Here is a 24,327-nt window from a genome sequence, read left to right on the forward strand (position 1 = left end):
AAGAGAAGAGAAGAGAAGAGAAGAGAAGAGAAGAGAAGAGAAGAGAAGAGAAGAGAAGAGAAGAGAAGAGATTAAAAAGAAAAAAAATTAAAAAGAAAAATTTCTTCCCCTCTTACCTGCACCAGAACTGGGAAAGGATCTGAGATGAGGCTGGGAACAGCTCAGTTTTCTGAATACAGTGCCAGGCAGGTTCAGTGGCAAAGCAGGCATACTGGGCTACCAAAACCAGTGCTGTACCCTTCCTTCCAACCCACAACAGCTAGAAAGGAAATGGGATGTATCCTTCATCTTTTTCTTATGATTTGAGAAGTCAGAGCAGTCATTAGTGTTTAGCATTTAAAAAAAAAAATCCTTAAAATTAGATAGGCTAAAGATTACAGAATTGTAAACATGTCATCACAACATGAAACACCCCAGGCATGTTTGTGGCAAAGCACACACCCTCTTGTATAATTATAGACAGGCTTCTCTGTTTTAGGCAAAAAGTAACAACAGTCACTTGTTAGATTCTCAAAGTGGTATTGGAGAGGATTCAGCAGGACACTCCCAAGACTTTCTGGGTAGTAGCAGTCAGAGGATTGCAGACACATAAATGTTTAGTCCTTCCAGTTTCTGGAAATTATTTATTCCATGCTGAATTCTGTTCTCTTAGTGGTTTTCTAGTCAGTTTTTCAGCAGTCTATCTCTCACAATTCCTTTCCTCACTCTGAAATTCTATCTCAGACTTTTCCTTTCCCCAGATCTCACTACCAGGCTGTCTGCCCACCTCCTCTCAGAGGATAAGCATGTCAGAATAGTATCTCTAAAAGTCTTGTGTGCTCATTCAGCATTGCACATTCATGCCGCAGAGGAAGCTTTTTTTCCCTGCTGTACTTCTGTGTGTGACACTGTTTTAACAGCAGTTACACATTGCAAGTCTTACTGAACTGTACTTTTCAGTCTGTGTGCCCAAGGGAGCATTCTGGTGTATTGGTCAAACAAACACCATGGACACCTATCAGCTGATATCTGTCAGGATAACTACAATGTCTCTGACTGTAGTTTAATCTTCCTGTGGTTCTAATGCACACATACCTAAACAATGTGTGCACATTCCAATAACATCTATGGATCTCCTTAAAAGAGACAGAAACAACTGCAGTGGAGGTGGTTTTTTGGTATTTTCCCAATAGCATTCATGGCAAACAGCTTCCATCCATTTGCCTTATGAAAAACCTACTAAAAGCCTTTTAGACCCAGCAGATCCTGGTATTTTCCTTCTTCATCTGCATGTAATGAGAAGAATTTTTGCCTTGGCATGACAGGCATATGCTGACTCATGAGCTGGCGAGGCTTGTGAGAAGATATTTTCTTGAATAGTAACCATGGGGGCATATTTTCCTGTGGATATTTTACTTTCCTCCGACCTAGTCAAATGTGAAGGCTCTCCTCTCTGAGGTCAATAATATTCTGGTTTTGACCAATTAAATACTTTATATATGCCTTCATGTACACATGAACATACATGCTGGTGCCTTGCTTCAATTCTGAAGAATCTACCTGAAACTTAGTGTCAGGCTGAGCTTTTTTTTGCCTCTTTCCATTTTCCACCATGCAAGCACCCTGCAAAATACTACCTTTTCCTTGGAAAATCCCATGTGTGCCTCACTGAAATGCATGTGGCTGGGAGGACATGTGCCTAACTTTGAAGCTATGTTGTGACTCCTTGCAGGGCCATACTTTTCATACCATCCAGGTTGCTCACCTGAAGAACACAGCAGGAATACAGACCTATTTCTTTGACATGTTGCCATGCTTGGTGCACTGTTTAAAGTGAGGTGCTTGCTGGGGTGCTACAGCTCTCTTTGATGTGGCTCCTGCACTTGTATTTAATCTTACCTGTTTTATGATCAAATTCATCCATGAAGGGACTCCCACTTTTACAGCTATCCCTCCTCTAAATACCACTTCCACATTTCATGTTTAATTCATGTTGTATACAGTGCATGTATTGAGTGAATCCAAAGCTTTTAAAGGAATTTCATTATTTCAGGTATGTCTCCTACTCAAACTCATGAGGCCTTAGAAGGGAGCAGAAACAAAATTACAATATAAGCTTTGTCTTATTTATTCTAATCCTCATTTTATAATTCAGACTTATTTGATTTGGGGACTTATTTCTCTGAAAAGAGCTTACTCCTCAAAAAGTGACCATAGTTAGTGAGACTTCATACAATGACTAGGATTTAAACAGCCTATAAACATTGTCCCTGGGTTTTACTCAGGATAAAATTCATCGCTGTTCAAAGAGCTCATAATACCCTTTGTTAAATAATCACAGCATAAATTCTCATATATTACCTAATTCACTAAGTTTTTATTCTCTTTCTTTTCATGTTCTTTATTCCACCATGTTGCAATTAGTAAAAATCAATTTAATATTCAATTGATTAACAATTAAAAGTTTTCAAACATCCTGTGCTTCCAGTGCATGAAGCTTAAGCTTCATGGAGTGCAGCACAGAGTGCAGATGGAATTTCAATTAATGGTTTGTGTCAAGTGGTTTTGGAAACATAATAGAGCCATAACATGAATTAAACATTTATGACTCAAAATAAATTAGTGACTAATTAGTTCACTATTAAGGCTTAGCAAGGAGCATGCTAACTTAGACAGATCATGCAATGATGAGTGATATGAAGAAATATTACAGTAACAAATATTTGACATTTATATCTGTCTTAACATATCTCTAATAAAATAAAAAAATGGGATATATTGGGTATGTCACATTCTTTTTCAGAAACTACAGCATTATGGTGTGTATTATGTGAGTAATTGATACTTCAGGTAAAACCGTGGGATAGCCAAATTATTTTTCTAAGGGAAAAACAAAATATTTCATTAAAAGTTCAGTGGGTCAGTCTCTGATATGACAAATAGATTTTTATAGAGTTTATAAAGTTAAGAGCCCTTGGAAGTAGTGCTCTACCTGCTTTTTATCAAAAGAGACACTAATAAAGTTATGAATATAAATGTAAGAAATAAATTAATATACTCTTACTCCTTTTATATATGTTCCAAGGTTCAAAGTTAGTCTGAGCTTAAAAACTGCAAAGTGGTGCACCTCCTTGTTTAAAGACAGCCTGTCCCTGCCAGATTTATTCAGGTAATTGAGTGTTCACAGAGCCCCCGCAGAGCCTGGGGAAGCCGGCGGTGAGACTGGAAACTCCAGTGGCACAGAGCAAAATGTCAAAGGAGGATTTTTATCCCGTCCTGTTGCCTGCTGCCCACACGCCTGGCATTAGTGACAGCTGCTGTCCCTTTCTCTAACTGGGTACTCAGTGCCTTTCGGACATAGAAGCCAGACCAAGTGACAGGCCACAGGAATCCAGAAGTATTTACATTATTGAAGTAATGAAGTTACATAAATCTAAAGCAGTGTAAAGGCAGAACCTCCATGGTTTTATTTAAATTTTCAGAGATAAAGCCTCTTTATTTCCATGCATTTAGTCTCAGTGTGTCTGAAAACAACATTTCTGCTCTATTTCTGAAAACCAAGCTCTGCAATATGCTAATGTACATAAATCCTAAAATTTTTATCTTCAGAATTCACAAATTGTACTGTATGCCTTGAAATTTATACTGCTGATTTAAGAATATTGCTGTTTGTCCTTTGAAAAATCAGATACCGTTCAATTGAAATTTACATGTTCCTCAAAACAGAGAAATTAGCTTTGCCAAAAAAACTTTTAAAATAAGGAATTTCTGGTTACTTAAATAACAAGAGTGTTGTGATTTTTTTTATACAGTATATACACAATGAAAAATAATTTTTGATTATTTCAGTCTTGCCAAGTGGCAATTGCTGTAGTCATTAGTAGACAAATGTAGTCATTTTATACTCAAAACAAGCAAAACCTCAAACCCCTTAGATCTAGATTGCTCAGGTGAATAGTTATCTGCTATCTCTGAAAACCTAAGAAGAATTTCTTATTAGTCTGGTTTTTAGCCACACAACTTAGAATTTTTTCCACCAGGATTAAGTGGGTTGTTTCCAGCACAGCTCTCACAGTGGCTAGCTCCTCTCCTACTACAAAGCTTCTTAATATTTGTTTTTCGTCTCAGGAGAATTCAATTAGCTTTCATTTCTTTGGCCTTTTATTTTCCAAACAAAAGTTCTGTGTCTGTAAAACACCTTCTGATGAAAATGTAAGACTGAATATGCCTTATGTCTTTTGAACAAATGTTGGCTTCCAGTTTAGCCCAAGTTTTCTTCAGCACAACTTCTTTGGAACGCCTGTTTGGGAGTTCTTAAAAATCAGGCCACAGGTCTATCATCAGATGCTATTAACATTAATTCATGAATTTCCTATTTAAAACTCTTAAGCTTTTATATAGAGGCTGTCAGCTTCACCAATCTCGTTGTTACACTTCTGAAATAAAGGATCCTTTAATAAGGTGCATGAATGCCTGGACTGCACTTGCTTCCTTGAGGCAGTGGTCCCCTGTGAATTGAGGAGTGGTAAGAGTTTTCATCTCTTTTTATTTTGAATGAACATTCTTTTATTTCAGCATTTTCAAACTTAAACAGATAATTGAAGTTTTCTTTTAGGCAATATGCAGTCTTTCTAATTAATGAGTTAAGCGAAATGATCCTAAGTAAAAACTTGTGTTCAAAATCAACTGATATTTCCATTATTATCAAAATCAGAATGCAGAATCCAGTGGGAAGACTGAAAATGCGTCTTTTGCTCAAGGACCTCCTGCCCTACTGAGCAGTTGTAACAAAAACTGATCACTGTTAAATTAGAAAGATACTGAACAAAATGTCACAAGAATGCTTCTTGCACTTTGTGAGGACTTGGAATCACACATGCACTTTGGGTCTCTAATGGCTCTTGCAGTAATTGTGGGAAGAGTAGCAGCTATGCCAGAAAGTAAGAACATGAGCAAAAGAAACATATTGGGACTGAGACAGATCTTGACATTGCACAAGTCATACTTAGATGAGTGCCAAGAATGACTACTCAGAGGCCAGTAGCCCAAAGATACTTGGCTTTTCTTTTCGTTTTAATCATCCTGTTCCAGACACGTATAAACAATACCTAATTGTAGGAAAGCTGGGAGGCAATTTTTAAATCCAAGGAGTATGTGAAAGGGTAAAGGAAACCCTGATGTTAATAATGAAGAACAAGACTTGAGACGTACTATCTGAACAGCCTCAAGGGACTTGACAACAAATTGACTAACAATTCTCACTCATGAGTACGCTGTGGAGGGGAAGTAGGAAAAAAGTAAAGGTTCAAAAGAGGTGCTAAAAATAACTAAGAAAAAAAACCAGAACTAGGTAAGTGTGATAGGTTGACTCTGGCTGGACACTATGTGCCCACCAAGTTGCTCTATCACTCCCCTCCTCGACTGGACAGGGGAAGAAAATGCATTGGAAAGTTCATGCTTTGGGATAAGGATCATTCACCAGTTACTGTCACAGGCAAAATAGATTCATCTTAGGGAAATTAATTTACTTCATTGCCAATCAGGCAGAGTAGGATAATGAGAAACAAAAGCACTTCTGAAACCAACTTCCTACACACACCCTTCTTCTGGATTCTGCTTCAGTCCAAACTCTTCTACCCCCTCCTCTTCAGTGGCACAGGGGGATGGAATAGGGGCTGTGGTCAGTTCATCACATGCCATCCCTCCAACTCCTTTCTCTGCAGGGGAAGGTCTCCTCACATGCTTCCCCTGCTCCAGCACAGGGTCCCTCCCATGGCAGACAGCCCTCCATGAACTTCTCTAACATGAAGAAGGACGTCCTTCCTCACCATGCTCTTCATCATGGGCTGCAGGCAAATGTCTTCTCTGGCATCGGGATCACCTCCTCACCCTTCTTCTGCACTGACCTCGGTGTCTGCAGACTTTTCTCTCACATATTTTCACTCCTGTCCCTCCCATCTCTTGCACAGCTATGACACCACCTTGTCTTTGCCCAGGTGGCAGTGACAGCTCCCTCTTGGAGCCAGCTGCAGGTGCCTGTGCCAGATATGGGGACAGCTTCTGGCAGCTTATCAGAGAAGCTGCACTTGCAGCCTTCATCCCTGGCTACCAACACCTTGCCATATAATCCCAATATAGGATGAAAAAATAAATAAATAATAAAACATCAGGAATACCTCAGGTAACTTTGACTCTTTTGAAATCAGCATTACCCAACAGGCTCATCATTTCCCTGTGAAGCATACAATATTTGGGATGGTATGACTCTCAATTGTAGAGTGAAGCTTTAGCAAGAACGTCTCAACTTTCATTTCTGAGGAAAAGTTTGTCACTAGTAGAGCTATAGCAAAAAACTGGAGAAAAAAAATTGAAGTGAATCAAATCCCCTATTTCTAACAAGATTAATTTATTATTCCTGAAGGCTGTGGTGGGCTTGTGTGTGTTGAAAATTTCCAATTTTTGCAAAAATTATCATCGTTTTGGGAGAATTCTAGTGGATGCATTTTAAATATTGGAATACATCATTATTACAAAATTCTTGAGGGCAAATAATATTTTTAAAAGATATTTTCTCTTTCCTAAATTCTGGCACATTGGTAATAATTTAAGAACTATACTCAGAAAGGAATCTAATCTTTACAGCTTTTTTTGTAAAGAAATAAAAAGGAAATTACAAGAGTCAGTGCTGTCTCAGGAGTTTTCAAATAAGGCATATACTTTTACATAAAATACATTATTACAGACTTCCAAAAAGTGCCTGGAGAGGCAGATTTCCTCCTTTGGTTTTGTTAATGATCTGTTATATTTCAGTGGGGGGTTCTGTGTTTCAACTTTTTTTTTTAACTCAGAATACATTTAGACACCACTTCTGAATGTCCTCGAAAATGAATTCCTTTTCCTACATTTTCTAAACACACAAATGCAGGAAATTGCTATAAGAAATGTTCTATAAACAGCATTGTTTTAATGGATTAACATTTCTGATTCTTCTAACCCTGTACTGACTTTCAGGCAGTACTCTAACAGAAAAAGTAAGGCAATGTTCTGGAATATGCAGCTGTATCGGTAGCATCTAAGGAACCAGCTATTCTTTCAAAAGAATCTGAATAAAAGTAAGTGAAATTAGTCAAAAAGAAAACCCCATTGCTTACAAAGAAAATGTTCTGTAGTGATTCCCTGTGGCACAGGGTTTCTCTGCACAGAAAAGTACGTGAACAAAACAAGGAAGACAACCCTTAATCATGAATCTGACAGGCCTGACCTTGCATGTGTTGTCAGGATCCAAGAGAGGATTTCTCAATTGCTTTGTTTCATGCATTGCTATTTTGGTGTCTCATCATCCATCTAGCAATTAAAAGCTCTGTCACTTACAATGCTGCCTAAATCAGTAATTACTTCATACCACATATGTGATTTAACACTGGCCTATTTAAAAGGAATAATTCAACAGCCACTGAAGGCTCTAAAGACAAACAAACCTATAAATGCTGTAGTTGCAGCTGAGTAGTAGAGTGCAGTATATTAACCCTCCTAAAAGCAATAAAACTCCTTTCAAGAAGTATTTAATTGGACTTTATTAAGCAAGAGCATGGATGTATTACCACAAGGCAGTTCATAATAGCTTTTATGACAATACAATGGATTGTAGGCTCTTGAAAATGTGAGGTTGCGTTCATTTGTGATAGACTCATGTAGGTTTTCACTGTAAATCCTGGTTTTTTGGTAAGGGATAAGGCAACCAACAGGATTTTGAGATTATAATTTTGCTTACTGTGAGAACTTAAAAGAGTATCTGTTTTCATGACATGAGACGGTCATCATCACTTTTTTCAGGCTTCCTATTGTGTTTGTTTAATTAAAATAAGACTTATCTGAGCTGTTCAATGGTATCAAGTATCTTACTCTGCTCCAAGGTTTCCACATTATTCATTTTTCCTCTTATCCCAAGTCATGCCTTCATTAAAAGAGAAAAGTTGGGCTGAACTGACATCTCTGACTGATGACTGCAGATCCCGACCTTCCTTCCTTGCCTCCCACTTCAGCACACCTGCTTTGAGTGATTGATTTCCTGATAGCTGCTGTGAAGAAACAACTGGAGTACATGAGGCTGAGCTGATGGGAATGAAAACTGGCTTAATGAGACTGTTTTGCTATTCTGTGTAATTTATTAATCTTTGGAGAAAGCTGAAAGCTCAGTTACATGACCTATAGTTGAAGAGTCTGTTCTGTTCAGATGTGATTGGTAAAGAGAAGCAGACGTGCTTTTTTACTTCAATAAGAACTCAGGGCAATTGCTTAAACTAAACTTTTTATCTGGGGTGTTTAAGTTGTAATTTGTATGCTAAATTTCTATACAAAACAAAATCCAAGCCTTGTTTATATAGATCAAAACTAGTACAATAACTGCAATCACCTTTTGAGGAGTATGTATCCTTCCGTGTAGGAAATTATCTTCTTTTTTATCTGGGATAGACATTTCAATCCACAATAGTAAGTCCAACACTCAGTGCAGTGGATAGCTGGTTGGGATTTTTCTAATTCAGCCAGCATACCATATGAATACTCTTGCACACATCCTCACTTTATTTGCATAAAAAAATCAATTGTAAGGCAAAGTCCTGTAATTCTCTCTGGCGCCAGGAATTTATCTGAGAGAAGATACAATAAAAAGTGTTCAAAGTCTGTCCAAACTGAAACATAGCCTGGAAAAACATGATCACAAATGATTAAATGAAAAATTCTTTATCAGAGACAGGACATATAGATGTCATCCAACAGTATTCTATGTCATTGTGAAGAAGAGCTTTTAGCTTTTTCTGCTTTACATGGAATGCAGTGCAGAAAAGACCAGGAAGGTTTTTTATTATAGCTCTGGCCTTAGAAATAAATCAAAACAGTAGAGGATTAATCCATTGCTTAGAATACAGTCCAAATTATTCAGGTAAAGTATTAAGATAATATTACCCTATTTTAAAGATTGAGATAAAATTATTATAGTAATTTTAACAAGAACTGAAATCAAATCATAACATTAGAGCTGCAGTTGGAACCATTGAGCAGATCTCTTCTAAGTGGTGCTGTCTGCCAGGTTTCCTGGTGGAGATGAGTAACAATCAAGGAAATTGAAGGAGCAGCACTGACAATCTAGGACATATTTCAACAATAGTTAAGTGCTGCTTGCTGCAGGTGGAAGGGAGGAAAAAAAGAGAAAAATATGCAGAGGAGAGGCCCAGATAGAAGGCAAGATAAAACAAATTCAATGGGAAACTACTGTACCTCAACACTGTTAGAGTAATATAGACACACAATCATGGATCTTTACAGAAACTTCATTAAACAAAAAATAGAAAAAGTTTTACACATAAGCTCAATGGTTTTTCAGTGAAAGAAGATGGTATGAGCAGAGATCTGGGGGGTACAGCTCCACAAGAAAACATTAAGAGGGATGGAAACTCACAACAATGTGAAAGTGGAAAAGGTTTGATAAGATGGTAAAAATAGCCAGTCATCTGCTAGTAACCACATCTTCTTCTACCAAGGTGAAGACCTGCACAGCAGAACTGGATTCTTTTCTTCAGTGCATTCTGAGTTGGAAATATGATGGTTAAGTCCTGTCTTCCTCTCTGTGTCTTCCTTCCACTACATGGTGTTTTGAACAACAAAGGAGTGAAATGAGACAGGATGGGAGAGAATCTGAACACCATTTTCCAGCCCCTAACTTTGCATTCCTAACCAGACTTTTGCAAAAAATGAAAGCACTTTTGCCAAGAGTGCATCACTCATCACCTGTGCTTAGGTTCATCCCATTCACTAAAGGTGCATTTGCCAGCATAACAAATCCCACTCCTACAGCCTGTTCTGGAGCCTAGAAACATCAAGATTTTGTTTATAATCTAGTCCTATGTCAGAATATGAATAACTGCTCTTAGACTACTTATGCCTCTTCTTAATTGCTCACCTAAAATTTAAGTAGCTGAAGATGAGAAGAACTGTATTTAATTTGTTAAATAGTTTAAATTTTTAAAAATTATGACCATGTTTTTGAATATCTAGTCTTTCAGGTCCACATGCAAATATTAATCACATAGCCTGAAATCAGTCTTAGTACACAGAAAATGTCATTTTTAATTTGAAGCTGGGAAATGATATGAACTTGGTTCTAACATAACTCAAGGAAATAGGTAAGTCCCAGGGAAGAATTAATAAATGCCTCCCTTTTGTCAAGGAAAGTCATGTCTCAGAGTTTTTCTTTGAAGAAACAAGCAACAGTGGAAGCGGGAAACCTGTGTGTCAGTTATGTCAATTCAAAAATTGACATCAATTAAATCAGCCATCCACCAAATATTGTTGAAGAAACTAAAGTGGAAAAGCACAGGAAGGAAAATCCTTAAGTGAACAAAGAACTGTACAAAAGATGGGCAACAGACCTCAAGTAGAAATAGTGAGGTTTTCCTGTTTGATGTCATTCTTTAGTTTTCACATCCCTATGAAAATTAGTAATTTCATATAATGCTAAGGAATCTGATTGATTCTGGCCCCTGAAATTAAACTAAACAAAATGAGCTTTCTATTCCTCAATTATCTTCCTCTTCTGGCTATTTTGAGTGAAATGGCATGGTGCTGGGGAACAGAGTTGTAGTTCTAGGGGTTAACAGGAGACAATCAATAACAAGTTGACCTTTAGAAATACTTTGTTTATCCCTTTTGCTCACTTGTTTCTTTCACAATTCTTTTACAAATTTGTTTCTTCTGTAGGTAAATCTTTTTTGTTTTGTTATTTCAACTCATTTCACTTTGGGGCAGTCTGAAGAGTAGTTTGACTAGCCAAAATTGTGAGATAGAAATATTTGACAGGATAGGTCTTGTATGCAGATGTTCTTACTGCTGCTAGCTGTTTGGCACTCCGTTGTTGATTTGTTGTGTAGGTGTACTTCTTTCCATGCAAATAGTGAATAAGGAATCTCTATCCCCCAAGGTGGTGATAGATATACCTCAAACCAAGTGGGTTAATTAAAGGAGACACAAAGAGTTTCCTCGTGAACACAGTTGAATGAAAGCTGAGCATCCTTCTTGTTTGAATATCTATTTGAATTTGAATTACAAAACAAGCCACATGAGGATCTTAATAGTGGGGTAATTTTTTTCACTTTTACAGGTTGTGTTTTCAAAGGGATGAACGACTGTAATTAGTCAAGGATCTTAAAGCTCTGAGAGTGTGGCTTTTATGACGAATTTTACATTTGATATGCTATTTAGACTTGCTTAGAAGGGGAAGAGAAAAATCTTACAAAAATGAGTAAAATATTCAGAAAATATTCTGGCAGCACTCCAACAACAATTAAGATTTATAAACAGCTCCCACCAATTTATTTTCCAATCTATTGTTCTATTTTCTACTATCATTTTAAGAGTAAAAATGTCTTTAATTTAAAGTAGATCACTCTTCTATGCAGGTAACAGTTCACTTTCTCTACCCAGCTATTAGTTTTGTCTCTTACTAATGACCATTCATATTGCCTTTCCTATCAGCCCTGAGCTTTCAGATTTCTTTCTACAGTGAAATCTGTGTTTCCCCAAGGTTATTCCTGCTTTCTGCTCAATAGCATGTTCTTTCCTAACATTTTCCATATCCTCTTTGTAGTACCAATCCCCTTGTCCTCTTTATCTCCTTGCTGGTATGATATTTTGTTACTTGTTTACACTGACCTAAGCAAATCACTGAGTTCCCACAGTCATGCTTCCCTTAAATTAGTTTTAATTCCAAAAGAAAAGATTGCAGGATTTCTGACCAAGATAACTGACTGTGATATCAACCCTTGAAATGAAGGGTGCAGATAAAAGAGCACAGACATTAAAAATACAATGTGGTGATATGATCACCAGAATCTCTTTCAGCCCCTGATAGTGTAAAAATCCTCTGGACCTTTCCCACTAGATCATCTTCTCCCATTTGTTATCCTCTTGCCTTTGAGCTACCTGTTGTCCAGTACTCTGATTATTCTTAATCTAATCCCAGAAATATCAAATAAGCATCAGAAGGATCAAAGAGGGAAAGAAGCACTAAAGAAGGGAGTGCCAGTGTGAGGTACTTAAGAAGGTACAAAATTGGCTCAGTTTTAAGAGAGGCTTCCCTATGCTGTGGAAATCCAATTAAATTCCAGATTTTTCACCCATTTCTTCATTGTCACTTTCAAGTTAATTAACTCCATACCTTCGTAGCTCCCCTAAGTGCTGCAAGGCTTTGAAATAATTCTTAATATATCACATAATTCCTAGTGTGAACTATGGGTCCTTCATACAAAGCACAAAGAAGGAAACAGCTGTCTAACTTACCCATAGAGGAGAAGTGAACAAGGGTCTGTACGTGAGTTCCTCATTCATCACAGGATGTTTAGCCACGAACTCTCAGCTGTGGTGAAAGACTCCTCCATGGGCAGTTCCTCCTAAGTGGGATTGCTGGACAGATCACCCCCATTTCAATACTTGAATCCATTCACATTTCCCCACCTACCTCTGAATGACAGATCTTTTGCCATAATGCTGCTCAGAGGACACTGAAAGGATCAAGGTGTTGTTTTCTTCCCACCTGGTTCACCAAGCATGGCTCCACCTTACATCTCAGCAGCTTTCAGTATGTTCACTGGCAGCCTGTGTCTAGTCTAGTTAGAGAAGGAACCTAGATTGCTGTATATAGTCCAGAAACAGTATAGAAATATATATATATATATATAGCAGTACTATATATAGACTAACTTCCTAATCTCACTGAATCTACTAAATAACTGGATTTGTCCCCCAAATCCTCCTGGGTGTAATTTTCTACCTCACACAAGCTCTGAGGATGAGTGTATGTGTAGGTTTGACAGGCAGAGTGACTGGGGCTGGAGCAAAGAGTGGGTGCTGTGTGTGCAGGTAAGGATGAGATACTGCAAATGCTGGCAGTGGGGCAGGGGCTCTTACTCAGTGCCTTCACCAAGGGAAAAAGCCTGGGATCTTCTTGCCTGTGTGAGGGCCTCACCTTTCCTTTTTATCAATATAATTAGTAAATAATTAGTAATATAATTAGTAAATAATATTCCTTTTTAGACACTTACATGTCATCCACTTCAATGCTGAAATCATCTCTGCCTTCACAGAGCTGGAACACAAGATCCTCTTTTTTTTCTTAAAGCATGAACAACCTAAACACTTCTTACAATATATAATAATAATAATAGTTGAAAACAAAAGAAAAGAAAGAGCAGTGTAATCCCACTAATTAAAAATAAGTACTTACTATAATTATTCCTTCAGAAAAAACCCTTAAATGTTCCTAGTTTGCACAAATGTTGGTTGCACCATGTTCACACAAAATATTCTTTAATTAGCACAATGGTCTCTAATCCAGAATTGCAGGATGTGGACCAAATATTCCACTCAACCCAGGCCGTGTGTTCTGGACCTTCACCACCATTAAGGCATCGTCTTGGCACAGGGTGCAGAATCTGCAATCCTGATTCAGCTCTTTGGAGGAGAGTGGTGAAAATCCCCACTGTTTTGTTGAGGGTTTTTGATGTCAGATTTTCCCTTTGAGTGTTTCATAAACTGCACCAATGCCTGCAGCTAAAGACACAAGTGGCAACCTGCAACCTGGTACTTTTTAAGGCAATGCTTAAGCCTTGGAAGTCTTGGAAGAACGAAGTAATCACCTGTGTCACGATTTCCAGTGAGGTGACATCCCTAAGACCTCTTGTATGGAATGACTTTTTATAAAGTTTGATGAACTTTGCCATTCTGACACAGAGTTTTAAAACAGAAAGTTGCATAAATCAAGGACCAATATTTAATCACTGAGGCTGAAAATCATCTACCTCCACAACAGTGCCACTGATTCAAATTTGTCTTGACTTTTGAGAGTCAAAAGTGTTTTTTGCATAAAATTGATTGATATTTATAAAAAAATACAACATTGTATTTTGAGGAGGGTCAGAAAAGTTCACTGGCTTGGCATAGCCACTGTGTAAATAGTTCTGTTTCACAGTTATCTGTTATTACCCATATACATACACTACAATATTTGTGGTCTCCCAAAATACTCCAAATCATAAACAATATAAATTATTTTTCTTTGCCTGTTTAAAAATATACTTTGAATGGTTATGGACCATCCCAGATTTTCTGCTAGATTAAACAGATAAAAGTTAAATCCTTGCACTGCTGACATGACTGTTTCACCTGTGCTGTTAACAAATATGGGACTAAAGCTCCAAAGCTAAAAGATAATAATTCCAATATTGAGAGTACAGCAAGCATAGAGCATGGCTTAAGCTGCATTCAAATCTTGTTTTCAGGACACATGAAATTTCTCCTAAATCATCACAATAGCCTGTGAATTTAAAAATTTTATTTACAATATAAAGACTTGAAGCACAGAAGAGAAGTTGTACCAAGCACATCACGGGGACCCTCCGGAGACAGATTTGAGGTTAATTTTTAGATACACATATAAGGAAAACTGCTCCAATTAAACAGTCTCTAGTGTAAGAGAACAAAGAACTATTTGCAAGGGGAAGTATCAGAAAAGACACAAAAATAGCTTGTGCATTATGAGTAAGAGTCATGACAGGAAAGCCACAAGTGACAAGGCACATGAAAAATCTACTTACATACACAGTCAGGGAAATCTTTCACCCAGAGATGATAATTTAGGTGTCCTGGCTTAACCTCTGAAAGAATATAAGCTTAAACCAAGAAAAAATTACGTTTAGCGATCAAGGTATACCTAGTGTTGGCTTTCAGTCAGATGGGCCATGGCAGAAAGTACCCAAATGGCCACAGTGGTGGTTAATAGTTGTATAATACATTTCTAGAACCAGAGAAGAACAAACCCCCACTGGTACTTGTGCATGACAACTAATTAAACCAAATAAAACTCTTCTCACATCAGGAGAAATGTTTTAAGTGCTTTAAGTGTTAGCAGGACCAGAAATCTTGTTCTACAGTACATTCTTGACAGCAGAGAAGGTCAAACTTTTCTAAGCCCCTAAATTCACATTTGTAGATCACATTGCAGTCAGCATCTTCTGATGAAGAACTTGTTCAGAACTTGTTACAGACTCTCTCAAAACTCACTTGATGGGAAAAACACTCTAAATAGGGTTATCTTTTTTTGATTTTGCATAATTTTACAACTTTGTGCATTACACAGTTCTACAGCTATCTGTACTCAAAGAGCAAGACTGTGGCCCACAGAGAAAGACTTGGATGCATCTTTCCAACTCTTTAGTTTTCTGAAAATTATGGTCAAATTATAAAGTCAGCCCCACTATGTTTACTGAACTTACCAGCTAAATAAATTTCTAATGATATGAGCCCCAAATGTTTAAGATCATTGAATCTGGTTGAGCTCCAATCTGTAGTCAGCCAAAATTTGTTCCTGGACATAGACAAGGGGCTTATTCTAAAAACTTGATATTTTTAATTAAAAAAAAAAATAAAAAAAGTATACATCTTCCCTCAGTTATAGTAATGTTCTAAGGATTAATTTCTTAAAATCTCCTGTAATCTTCTGTGAGATCTTTAGAAAGGGCATGCCTAATTAATTACTATTATCATCATATATTGTCCTGAAGGCTCAGTGGAGAACTTGCCCTTTTTAAAAACAAGAAGTTTCTTTTGAACTTTGAAGAGAATAAAATAAGAATGTTTACTTCTAATTATGAAATTTGAGGGCTGATAGATGTGAAGAGGTCACAGCACAAAGGATCGGTCTAAGCAGTGAGTGGTAATACACATTACATAATTGTGTGTTACAAACATTTAGATGGTGATGGCCACACATTTTTTAATTAAATGGTGAGACAATTTACGTCAGATGGTCAGCTTGGACACCATTCCTGCGTGATGAGAGTGTCCCTTCAGCACAGGTACAGCTTATTGACTGCTACAAGTCAGAACTGAAAAATGAGCTCCTGCACAGGAGAACCTTCAGCTGACTCTTTTCTAACAGAAGATCTCCTAGAAATAGTTCAGCCCTACCAAAAAGATTTGAATAATAATTTCTTTTGCTGTGTTATTTTAAGCATTCTTCCTCAAGCAGCAGCCCTTGATCTGTTCCTTCTTGATCATTACAACAAACCCCTTTTTATTCCTTGACTGGTTTCCAGCTGGGTATGTTCCCAAGCACAGCGAACGTGAAGCAGTACAAACAGAGGGATTAAATAGAACAGTAAAAGTGTAGGGGTTGCTTAATTATTTTGAATGCATATTTATGCCAAGTACCTAAACATGGCATGTAGCAGCTGGATGAGCAAGTTAACCCCATCCTCATAGTTGTTTGAAACATAATCCAGACACTAGTGGGGATTCTTTAGTGTCAAATAGAATTGATACGGAGTTTCTAGAAATCTCCTGGAAGGAAACCCATGTTCTAAAACATCATGTTTAGTGGCTGCATCACCCACTGCTAATTAAAATGTAGTTTTTATCACAGCTCATTAAAAGGACAGTATTTTATTGCTGAGCTGGGGATCAGATCTAGAAAGAGATTTGGATCCAAAGTATCTCACCCAGGGAACAAAAAAACCCCACAAACAATAAAACAAACAAACAACAAACAAACAAAAAAACCCATACCTCTATATGTTGTAGATTATTGTCTGAAGTATCATTTTCATAAGGTCAAACTCCTGCACATGGTGCCATGGCTAATCTCTCTGCTAAAATTGCTCAGCCCAAGTATGCTGGAATTCAGGATTCAACTGACTCAGCAATAATTTGTCAGGTAAAATACAGCTGCATAATGGAGGCAAAGTTAAGTTTGATTTAGTTAAAAATGAGAGTCCCCAGAACTCTTAAAACTCTTGTCTGAAAGTAAGAGCATTTATAGGGAAAATAAAATAGAAGGGAAAAAAGAAACAAACATAAACAAAAAAATAATAAAAAAAATTCTAAAGTGAAATAAGTAAGAATATAAAGCAAAGCAATTCATAATGATGCACTTTTTCCACACAAGCATTAGGCATGTGAAACTGTCTTAGGTTTAAGGAGGGAGAGGTTGCCACTATGAATTTGTAGCACCTTCTCACTACTGTTGTGTCTTACATTTGTGTGTACAAAGTGTGTTCTAGGGTCACATTGCAAACTCATAAAACAGTGGCAAGTTGATGTCATACAAGCCACAGGACAATCCTGTAATACCTGATGTAAATTCCTTCTCTTTTTCTTTAGTGTAACATCTTTAGATAAACCGAGGAAACAGACATTCATTTGAACTTGAGCTGAATGAAGATCCACAAGAGTTAGCTGAAAAAGGTATGTCCAGAGGTCCCAGATCCTATCTCCTGCTTAAAGCAAGAGTTTCACCAGCTGCAACTTTCACTGGCTATGCTTTGAAAATATCAAAGGACAGATTTTCCATAGTCTTCCAATGCTGAATTATCCTGCATCCACTAAATAGAAAAACTTTTTCTATTGTTCAAAACTGTTCAGCCTCTGACTCTCTTCTCTTCTCATGGATGAACCACTATTGAGGTTTTGGTTTTCACTGTACAGTTTCCTCTCAAGCAGTTTCTAGACTGCAGTTACATTTACCCTTAGTATTTAAAAACACATTTGCCAGCAGTTTTTTGTGGTCAGAAAGTCAAAGCTAATACAATTTCATACTATCAAGGAAGTTCATGCAATTTTATAGTATAAAGACTAATTCTACATTTCGGGAATGAGATTTTCCTAACGTAGACTTACCTGGATTCTCTAAGTTTTCAAAGAAAACAGTGCACTGGAACTAGAACATTTTCCCTAATAGAATCTAAGGATTTCCTAGATTGTATGCACAAACTAACTTCACCTCCTACTGAAAACCTCCTATGTGAGCATGAGGTTGTGATCAGGATTTATGCACTAATTTTGATGCCATTTGCCCACATTTAATTTCAGACCTGAACCTTACGGGGCTTTCACCTTAGGAGCATCTAATTCTGTCAGAATTGTGTTAGAAAGGTCATAGATCATACAGAGAGACTAAAAACTTTCAGTTTGGTGTTTCCTCAGCAGAAGCTCTTGCTGGTGAGCACCCAGCACACCAAGACTGTCCACTGTACAACTGTGCTATGACAGTGAATGCAGGGGAGCCATGAAAGCCAGTCAGAGCTTAGTGGAACCAGATCTCCTGATTGTAGCTCTCTTCCTTTCTCAGGGTTTTGAAAAAGTTCCTGGGTCTTACAGCATGTTTGCTACTTTGTGGGCAGTGAAGTGTGACTACACATTTATTTCAGTTCATGTGAGTGGCACACAGCTGCTGGCTAATTTTGTCCCCATGTGTTGTCATAATCTCATGTATCTCCTTTCTGTTTCATGTATCATCTCAGTGTTCTGCTGTAAATTTGTCCTACCTTAGAGCAACTCTGCAAAAATGGTTATCTTTCACCAGTGCCCTTGCACTGGATTGCTTCAAAACTGGCATCTAGCCAAGACCATGTCATCTCCAAATGCCTCTGGACTTTCACTTCTGTGCTAATCCAGCAGCCTGCATTTGAAGACACATTTTAATGCAAACAAAAAATGCTTTAGTGAAGCCCAAGCTATTGTTCTGTCCCTGAGAACAGTCACATTAAATTCTGCTTCTTGCAAAGTGCTGGGGATGGGGTGGTTGGTTGGGTAATCACAGCTCAGCCTCAGAGGGGTGTCACAGCTTCAGCCAGGACTTTCTAGTCCAGAGCCCAAATGTCTGGTGCCAGAACTGACAGCAAATCTTCCAACTCCCTCCCTTTGCTGGGTGACCAGTGCTCCCCCACCTTTTCAAGTGGGATGACATTAAATATATTGCAACATGAAGAAAAATTAGGTATTGTTAAATTTTACAGAGGCACAGAGAGCATGCTGTCTGTGCCTTTCTTTTATCTCAGGTCAGACAAACTAACCTATTAAGGAAAATCTAAAATAAATATTTTTTAATATTTAACTAAGCTTATCAAGAATAGTGGTTCTGTTAAGCAATAAGGTGCCCTTCTAATATTGCCTGTTGTTATTACATAATCCCTACTACTTTATCATATAAATGGAAAAGATAAATGGAAAATACAAAGATATATGCAAATATAAAATATATTTTGATTACATAAAATAAAAATAAACACACTAAAGTTGTATATAAATGGAAAATACATTTTTACATAACTATAAAAAGGTTAAGTAAAAATAAAAAAAATTAAAAAATGATATATACAAGTGAGACCATTAATGTGGAGAAAAGCTATTTATATTCTATTACTGAATACTTTCTGAAAATCTGATTATGTACACATTTGCCATGTAAGGGGTGTGAATTCTGACTTATGTTTATCAAGAGCCAAAAAGAAAGAGAATTGTTTATTATTGTTGGTCAATAACTGCACAAGTGGCAGGGAATTCTGAGATTTTTTTTTGACAGGCCACTCTAAAAAATGTGTGTGTGCTACTTTTTGGTCAAAATCATGTATTTAGAAATACTTATGCATTTTTCATTGCTGACGTGAATGATTATATAGAATATATATAGAATTCAAATTTATATATATAATTAAAAGATATGTTTGACAAACATTTGAAAAAAGTTTTTGCTATAGCAAAAATGAGCACAAAATGCTGCCAGAAAAAGTCAGGCTGAGAGCAAGACAAGATGAGCAGCCTGGAGCTCTTCACCTACTTAATAGCAAACTGGAAAGCTTTTAATTTTTTAGCATCAGCATTTTCCCACTGTTCTGCAGCAGCAGAAAATTATCAGCTGCTCTAACAGGTCTTTTAAATTATTAATTCAGTGTACTGTTTTCTTTGCAAAGTAACACAATTAGAGTACACAAAGTTTTGATTTTAGATATCTTGTTTTCCATAGTGGAACATGGCCAGAAAGATCCCTTTTCCTTGAGTAGGGCAGAGCTGATTATACTCTGCTACATACACTGAAATAGTCTAAATCACAGTGAATTATTTGATATCAAATGTGTGAGGCTGAAGAACTCAATTCTTCAATTTCCTTCTGCCATTGGCAAAGGCTTTTGGCAGATCCATGAATTTTTCACCTCCATGAATTTTCCAGGGGCTGTGGTGGGTCACTGCAGTGAGCACTGTTTGCAGGGAACTGTGGGGGATGTTCCATGAGTTTACTGCTGAGTCAGACGTTTTGAAATGTGTGATCCAGCAATTGCACAAGAAGCCTTTATTCTAAAATAAGTATTTTTTAAAGAAACACTGAAATTCTCAACAAAATGGAGCTATGGCTATAATTTTAAAGAAAGCATGGTAAGTGACAGCAGTGGGCTTTAAAGCAGCAGGCTGGCTGTGAAGTGCTTGGTGGAAACAGGTTTAACTAAGTCTCTAGCTGTGCTTCTGGGAGCAGCACAGAACTGCTCCCAATAGTGAACCAGTGACCAGCTGCATTTTGTAGTGCTGCTGGGAACAGTATGTCAATATTTGTATAAACAGTTTGTCCTTGTTGTTTTACTAAGGGGAAAAAAAAAATTGTGCAGTTTCCAACTGTGTCTAAATTTGAGCCTTCCTGCATCTTGAAGAGTAATCACATTTTAGAATTAAGTAAGCAGGAAGTGGCTTTTAATCACAGAGCAATTAGGGTAAGGACCTGTGCTCTAGTAATGTACCTGGGGTTTGCTGAGCCCTAGCTGTGGGAAATGCAGGGATACCAGGATAACTGCTCCTCTGAAGCGCTATCTGTGAGACCATGTGACAGAAAGAATTAACTAAAAGTAACCTAAACCCCCTTATATCCACCTTTAGTGTAATACATTTCTCAAATTCACTGTTGCATTTAGTTACAGAGAATGAGGGAGAAAACAGAAACAACCGAGTGCTCTGTGTCTCTTTTCATTACATATACATGAGCATGTTAAGGATAATTACATAGCTTCTGCTGCTTTTGCAGCTCCATCCTGGAAGCAGCCCCACTGATATTCTTGTTCCTTAACTGTTAAGGGCACAAAAGGATATTCCACACCCATACAGAGAAGATTTGGAAGAAATTCCCTGGAGTGAGTAGAATGATATAGTGGAGCAGTAATTAAAAAGTCCAGACTAGGCTTCCATTTTTTCTACTTTAGAAAAGCACTGCTGTTTTCCTTCTGTATCTTTTCAGACTTTCCTTTCCTGGCTTGGATCTTTTTGTTTTCATTACAGGTCACAGGAATTCTCCTTTTATTTTTTATTTTTTTTATTTTGTGTACGACTGCTTTCAAAGGTTACAATGAAACGATAAAGCGTAAGAACCATAAAAGAAAGCATCTAAAAACCCCATAACAATAACATATCCCCTCCCACAAGCTTTTTGTTCCCCTGAAAAAATTCTATATTCCCCCCACTTCCAAAGAGAAAACCAAATCTTTTAGTGTCTTTTTTGATCCATTTGGTCTGGGTCATTAGTAGGGAAAGTTGTGCAAATGACAAAAACTCAGTGAGAAGAGAGAAGCTGCTGGTTGTGCTGGACAGAAGACTCTGGACAGCAAAAGGCTGAGTGGCTGCCGGTCAGAGGGAGTGTGACACAAATCTTGGCACTTTGCAGAGAGCAGCAGCTCCACTGGGCACCATTCTGGAAACCGAGAGGTCAACGTCCCACACAGGTAACAGAAAACCAAATCTGGGAAGTCCATTTACAGCTGGGAATGGGATTGGGGGTTTGGTGTTTTGAAATGGGTTTTCTGGGGGTTTGTTGTTTGTTTTTTTTTTCACCAAATCATAGCATCATACAATTGCAGATACAGTGCAGAAGAAGAAAAATTCATAGGCATCTAATGAAGTCATTACATTCAAATTGGTAACTTAAAGGGGTTAAAAAGTGTATTCTTTCACTCTCCAATTTCTGTTACTTATAAATAAGGTTTCAAAACTTCAGTCCAGTGAGACTTAAAAGACTAAATTCAAGAATTATTACCTGAAACATGAAAATTAAAATGTTCCTAAACAGTCAGTTCAAAAGAAGACATTATAACAAGCTTACCTGTCAATAGTTACAATATCATCAAAGTTACAGAATTATTTTGAAAACAAACACAAATATACATTTTTAATTCAAAAAAAAGCAGACTGATAAGAAATTAAATTCTCAGAGAAAGTATCTGAGTTTTCCAGGAACTCCTAATTGCTTCGCTGGCTTTCATGGTACAGATCTATGTAAATAAATCAGAAGTGAGCTGATATTAAGTATTAGCCTGTATTAGTTTAAATCCAGTTTCTATACAACTAGAACATCAAAGCTTGTTAGAATTTATACATATAGCATCATTTAAACACAGTTCATTGATTTCTTTTATCATTTTCATGATGTTTGTAGTAACATAATGCAGCAGTTCCTCAAAATAAAAACATCAGGACAACTATGTAAAATCCATGTAGCCTCTCTCAAAAATACTTAAAGACTTAAACATGAAATTGTATTGCTAGCAGAAGTTATAGCCACTGTTTAGGTGAAGAAGTAGTATGAAAAATTAAGATGAGAACCATTTGAAATCATGACTTTCACAAAGCATCTTAAAAAGTACATAAAAATATTTACTATGTCAACTATGAAATACTAATAAGAAGGAACAGCCAGAGATGTTGTTTAGTCCATTACAGGAAATTCCCTCAATATATTTCTTTTTAGAGAGCAATCTCCAACAGTTGTGCATAACAGGCAAAAGAATTTTAGAAGCAGTATTCACAGATAAAGAGAATCAGCAGCAAGGCTACAGATAATCATCTGTGGGAAGTGGAATTCCTTGACTTTGTTTACAGCCTCCAAGAATCAAGGTCAGTTTGTAAAATGTATTCAACATTTACAAAGGTTTTTAAGCATTTCTGAAAATGTGGATGGATGCCAGCCATGAATGAATGGCTATGGACACCAGCCATGTCCGTGACAGTGGCCATGACTGCATTACTCAGACTTAATAAAATCCACTTAAGTTTTAAAAGACTGAGATGGAAGTGTATTCTGACTGAAAAATGTGCAGTGGTGTTTTGTTTCAGTGACAGCAATGATCCATCAACACAGGACATAAATTTCTCTGTGAAAAAGGGGCCTTCTGACCATTCCTGGGTACCAACTTCTGCAGTCAGAAGCATGTACTTGTGCTCAAGGGCAAACACCAATAAACTTTTTATTTTCTCTCTGTTAATCCTTACACCCCTTTCTTATAAAAATAAAAATCAAACTCAGGTATTGGACCCAAAGGTTCAATAAGATAAAAAGAGTAAAAACTAAAAGAAATTGTAGAAAAATGGGGGGGGGGGGAAATGAAAAAAAGATAATTTGCACAGACAGGAGGTGTCTTGACATTTTAGAAGCCAGCTACTCAAATGAGGTGTAGCAGGAACAAGTTCTAGGCAGGGATTCCACAGTACAAAATGTTCCGAATGGAGCAACACAATGGTTTGTAGTTTTTATAGAAATACCTGATGAGTTTCCCAAAAGGAAACTCTCAACAGATTGGACTAATACCAATAAACCTTGACATAGAGAAGGCTAAATCACCTCAAATGGAGACTTGTCTTACCAGAAATATGTTGTACTTGAGATAAACTGATGATAGCTTGAGAAGCTACCCACAGCCATTTCTGTTGATGTTGTTCTGAGAAACCAGATTGCCTCGTTCTTCTCTCTAACAGAGTCAGAAATCACCCTTCAGTCGTACAGGATATTAACTCACTCCTATTGATGATTGATTTGCCCATGGGCAATGGAGGCAGCTGCTTAGAAAAGCAGACAGAGAAAAAAACCCCAAACATTTTCTCCCCTGCTGTGGTTTATGGTAACTGCAGCTTTACAAAGCTGTTTTGTCTCTCTCTGGTGTGTGGGCTGGTGTGTAGTGCTGGGGAGAGGGGCAGGAGGAGCTCCCTCAGACACCATCCTTTATTTCCCTGTCTCCTGGGAGTGAGCAGTAGCAGCAAGCCCAGCTTGACCCATTTTCCCACCACCTTCCTCTTCCTTCCTTCTAGGGGGAGCTGCTCAGCCCCAGACAACCTCTTGTGCCAGGTCTATTTCTTGGAGTAGCAAAATTCAGAATTAATTCCAAGGCTTGCTCTGTCTTATGTTCAAGGGGTGGGAATTGCTGTGCCAGGTAAAGCTAAAATCTAGGAAAACATTGAGAGACAACTTGAAGGAAAAATGTGACTCCAGAACAAATAAAGATTAATCCTATGGTTCCATTTTATTTCCTATGAAATGCTTTATAGAACATAGAAAAGGGAAGATGCAGCACAGCATGATATGAGGACAGTGTAATCTTATTTTCTCTAAAATCTCCCCTAGAGGATTGCATTAAACTTACCTGTCTAAGGGTAGCTTCAGATTTTTCATTTAATTTCAGGTTTCCATTAGAGGACATAATTCATCTTTTCTCTGGG

The 24,327-nt window shown here is 37.4% G+C and overlaps 1 protein-coding gene and 1 long non-coding RNA gene across 4 annotated transcripts in view; one reads left to right on the forward strand and one right to left on the reverse strand.

The window, feature by feature from the left end:
* Positions 1-322, reverse strand: part of CD36 (CD36 molecule) — a 36,882-nt gene extending 36,560 nt beyond the window's left edge. Inside the window, exon 1 of one of the 3 annotated variants that reach the window (XM_015627943.3) lies at positions 117-322. The gene's annotated coding sequence lies outside the window, so the exon portion shown is untranslated. The remainder of the gene's footprint in view (positions 1-116) is intronic. The other 2 variants (XM_033514789.1, XM_033514794.1) reach the window with 2 other exon arrangements.
* LOC117244495 overlaps positions 1-24,327 on the forward strand; it is a 32,031-nt gene that overhangs the window by 1,379 nt on the left and 6,325 nt on the right. Inside the window, exons 2-3 of the long non-coding RNA XR_004497700.1 lie at positions 17,188-17,271; positions 21,124-22,731. This is a non-coding gene — a long non-coding RNA (uncharacterized LOC117244495). The remainder of the gene's footprint in view (positions 1-17,187; positions 17,272-21,123; positions 22,732-24,327) is intronic.

This window comes from Parus major, chromosome 1A (genome assembly GCF_001522545.3).
Source record: "Parus major isolate Abel chromosome 1A, Parus_major1.1, whole genome shotgun sequence".
Classification (NCBI taxonomy): Eukaryota; Metazoa; Chordata; class Aves; order Passeriformes; family Paridae; genus Parus; species Parus major.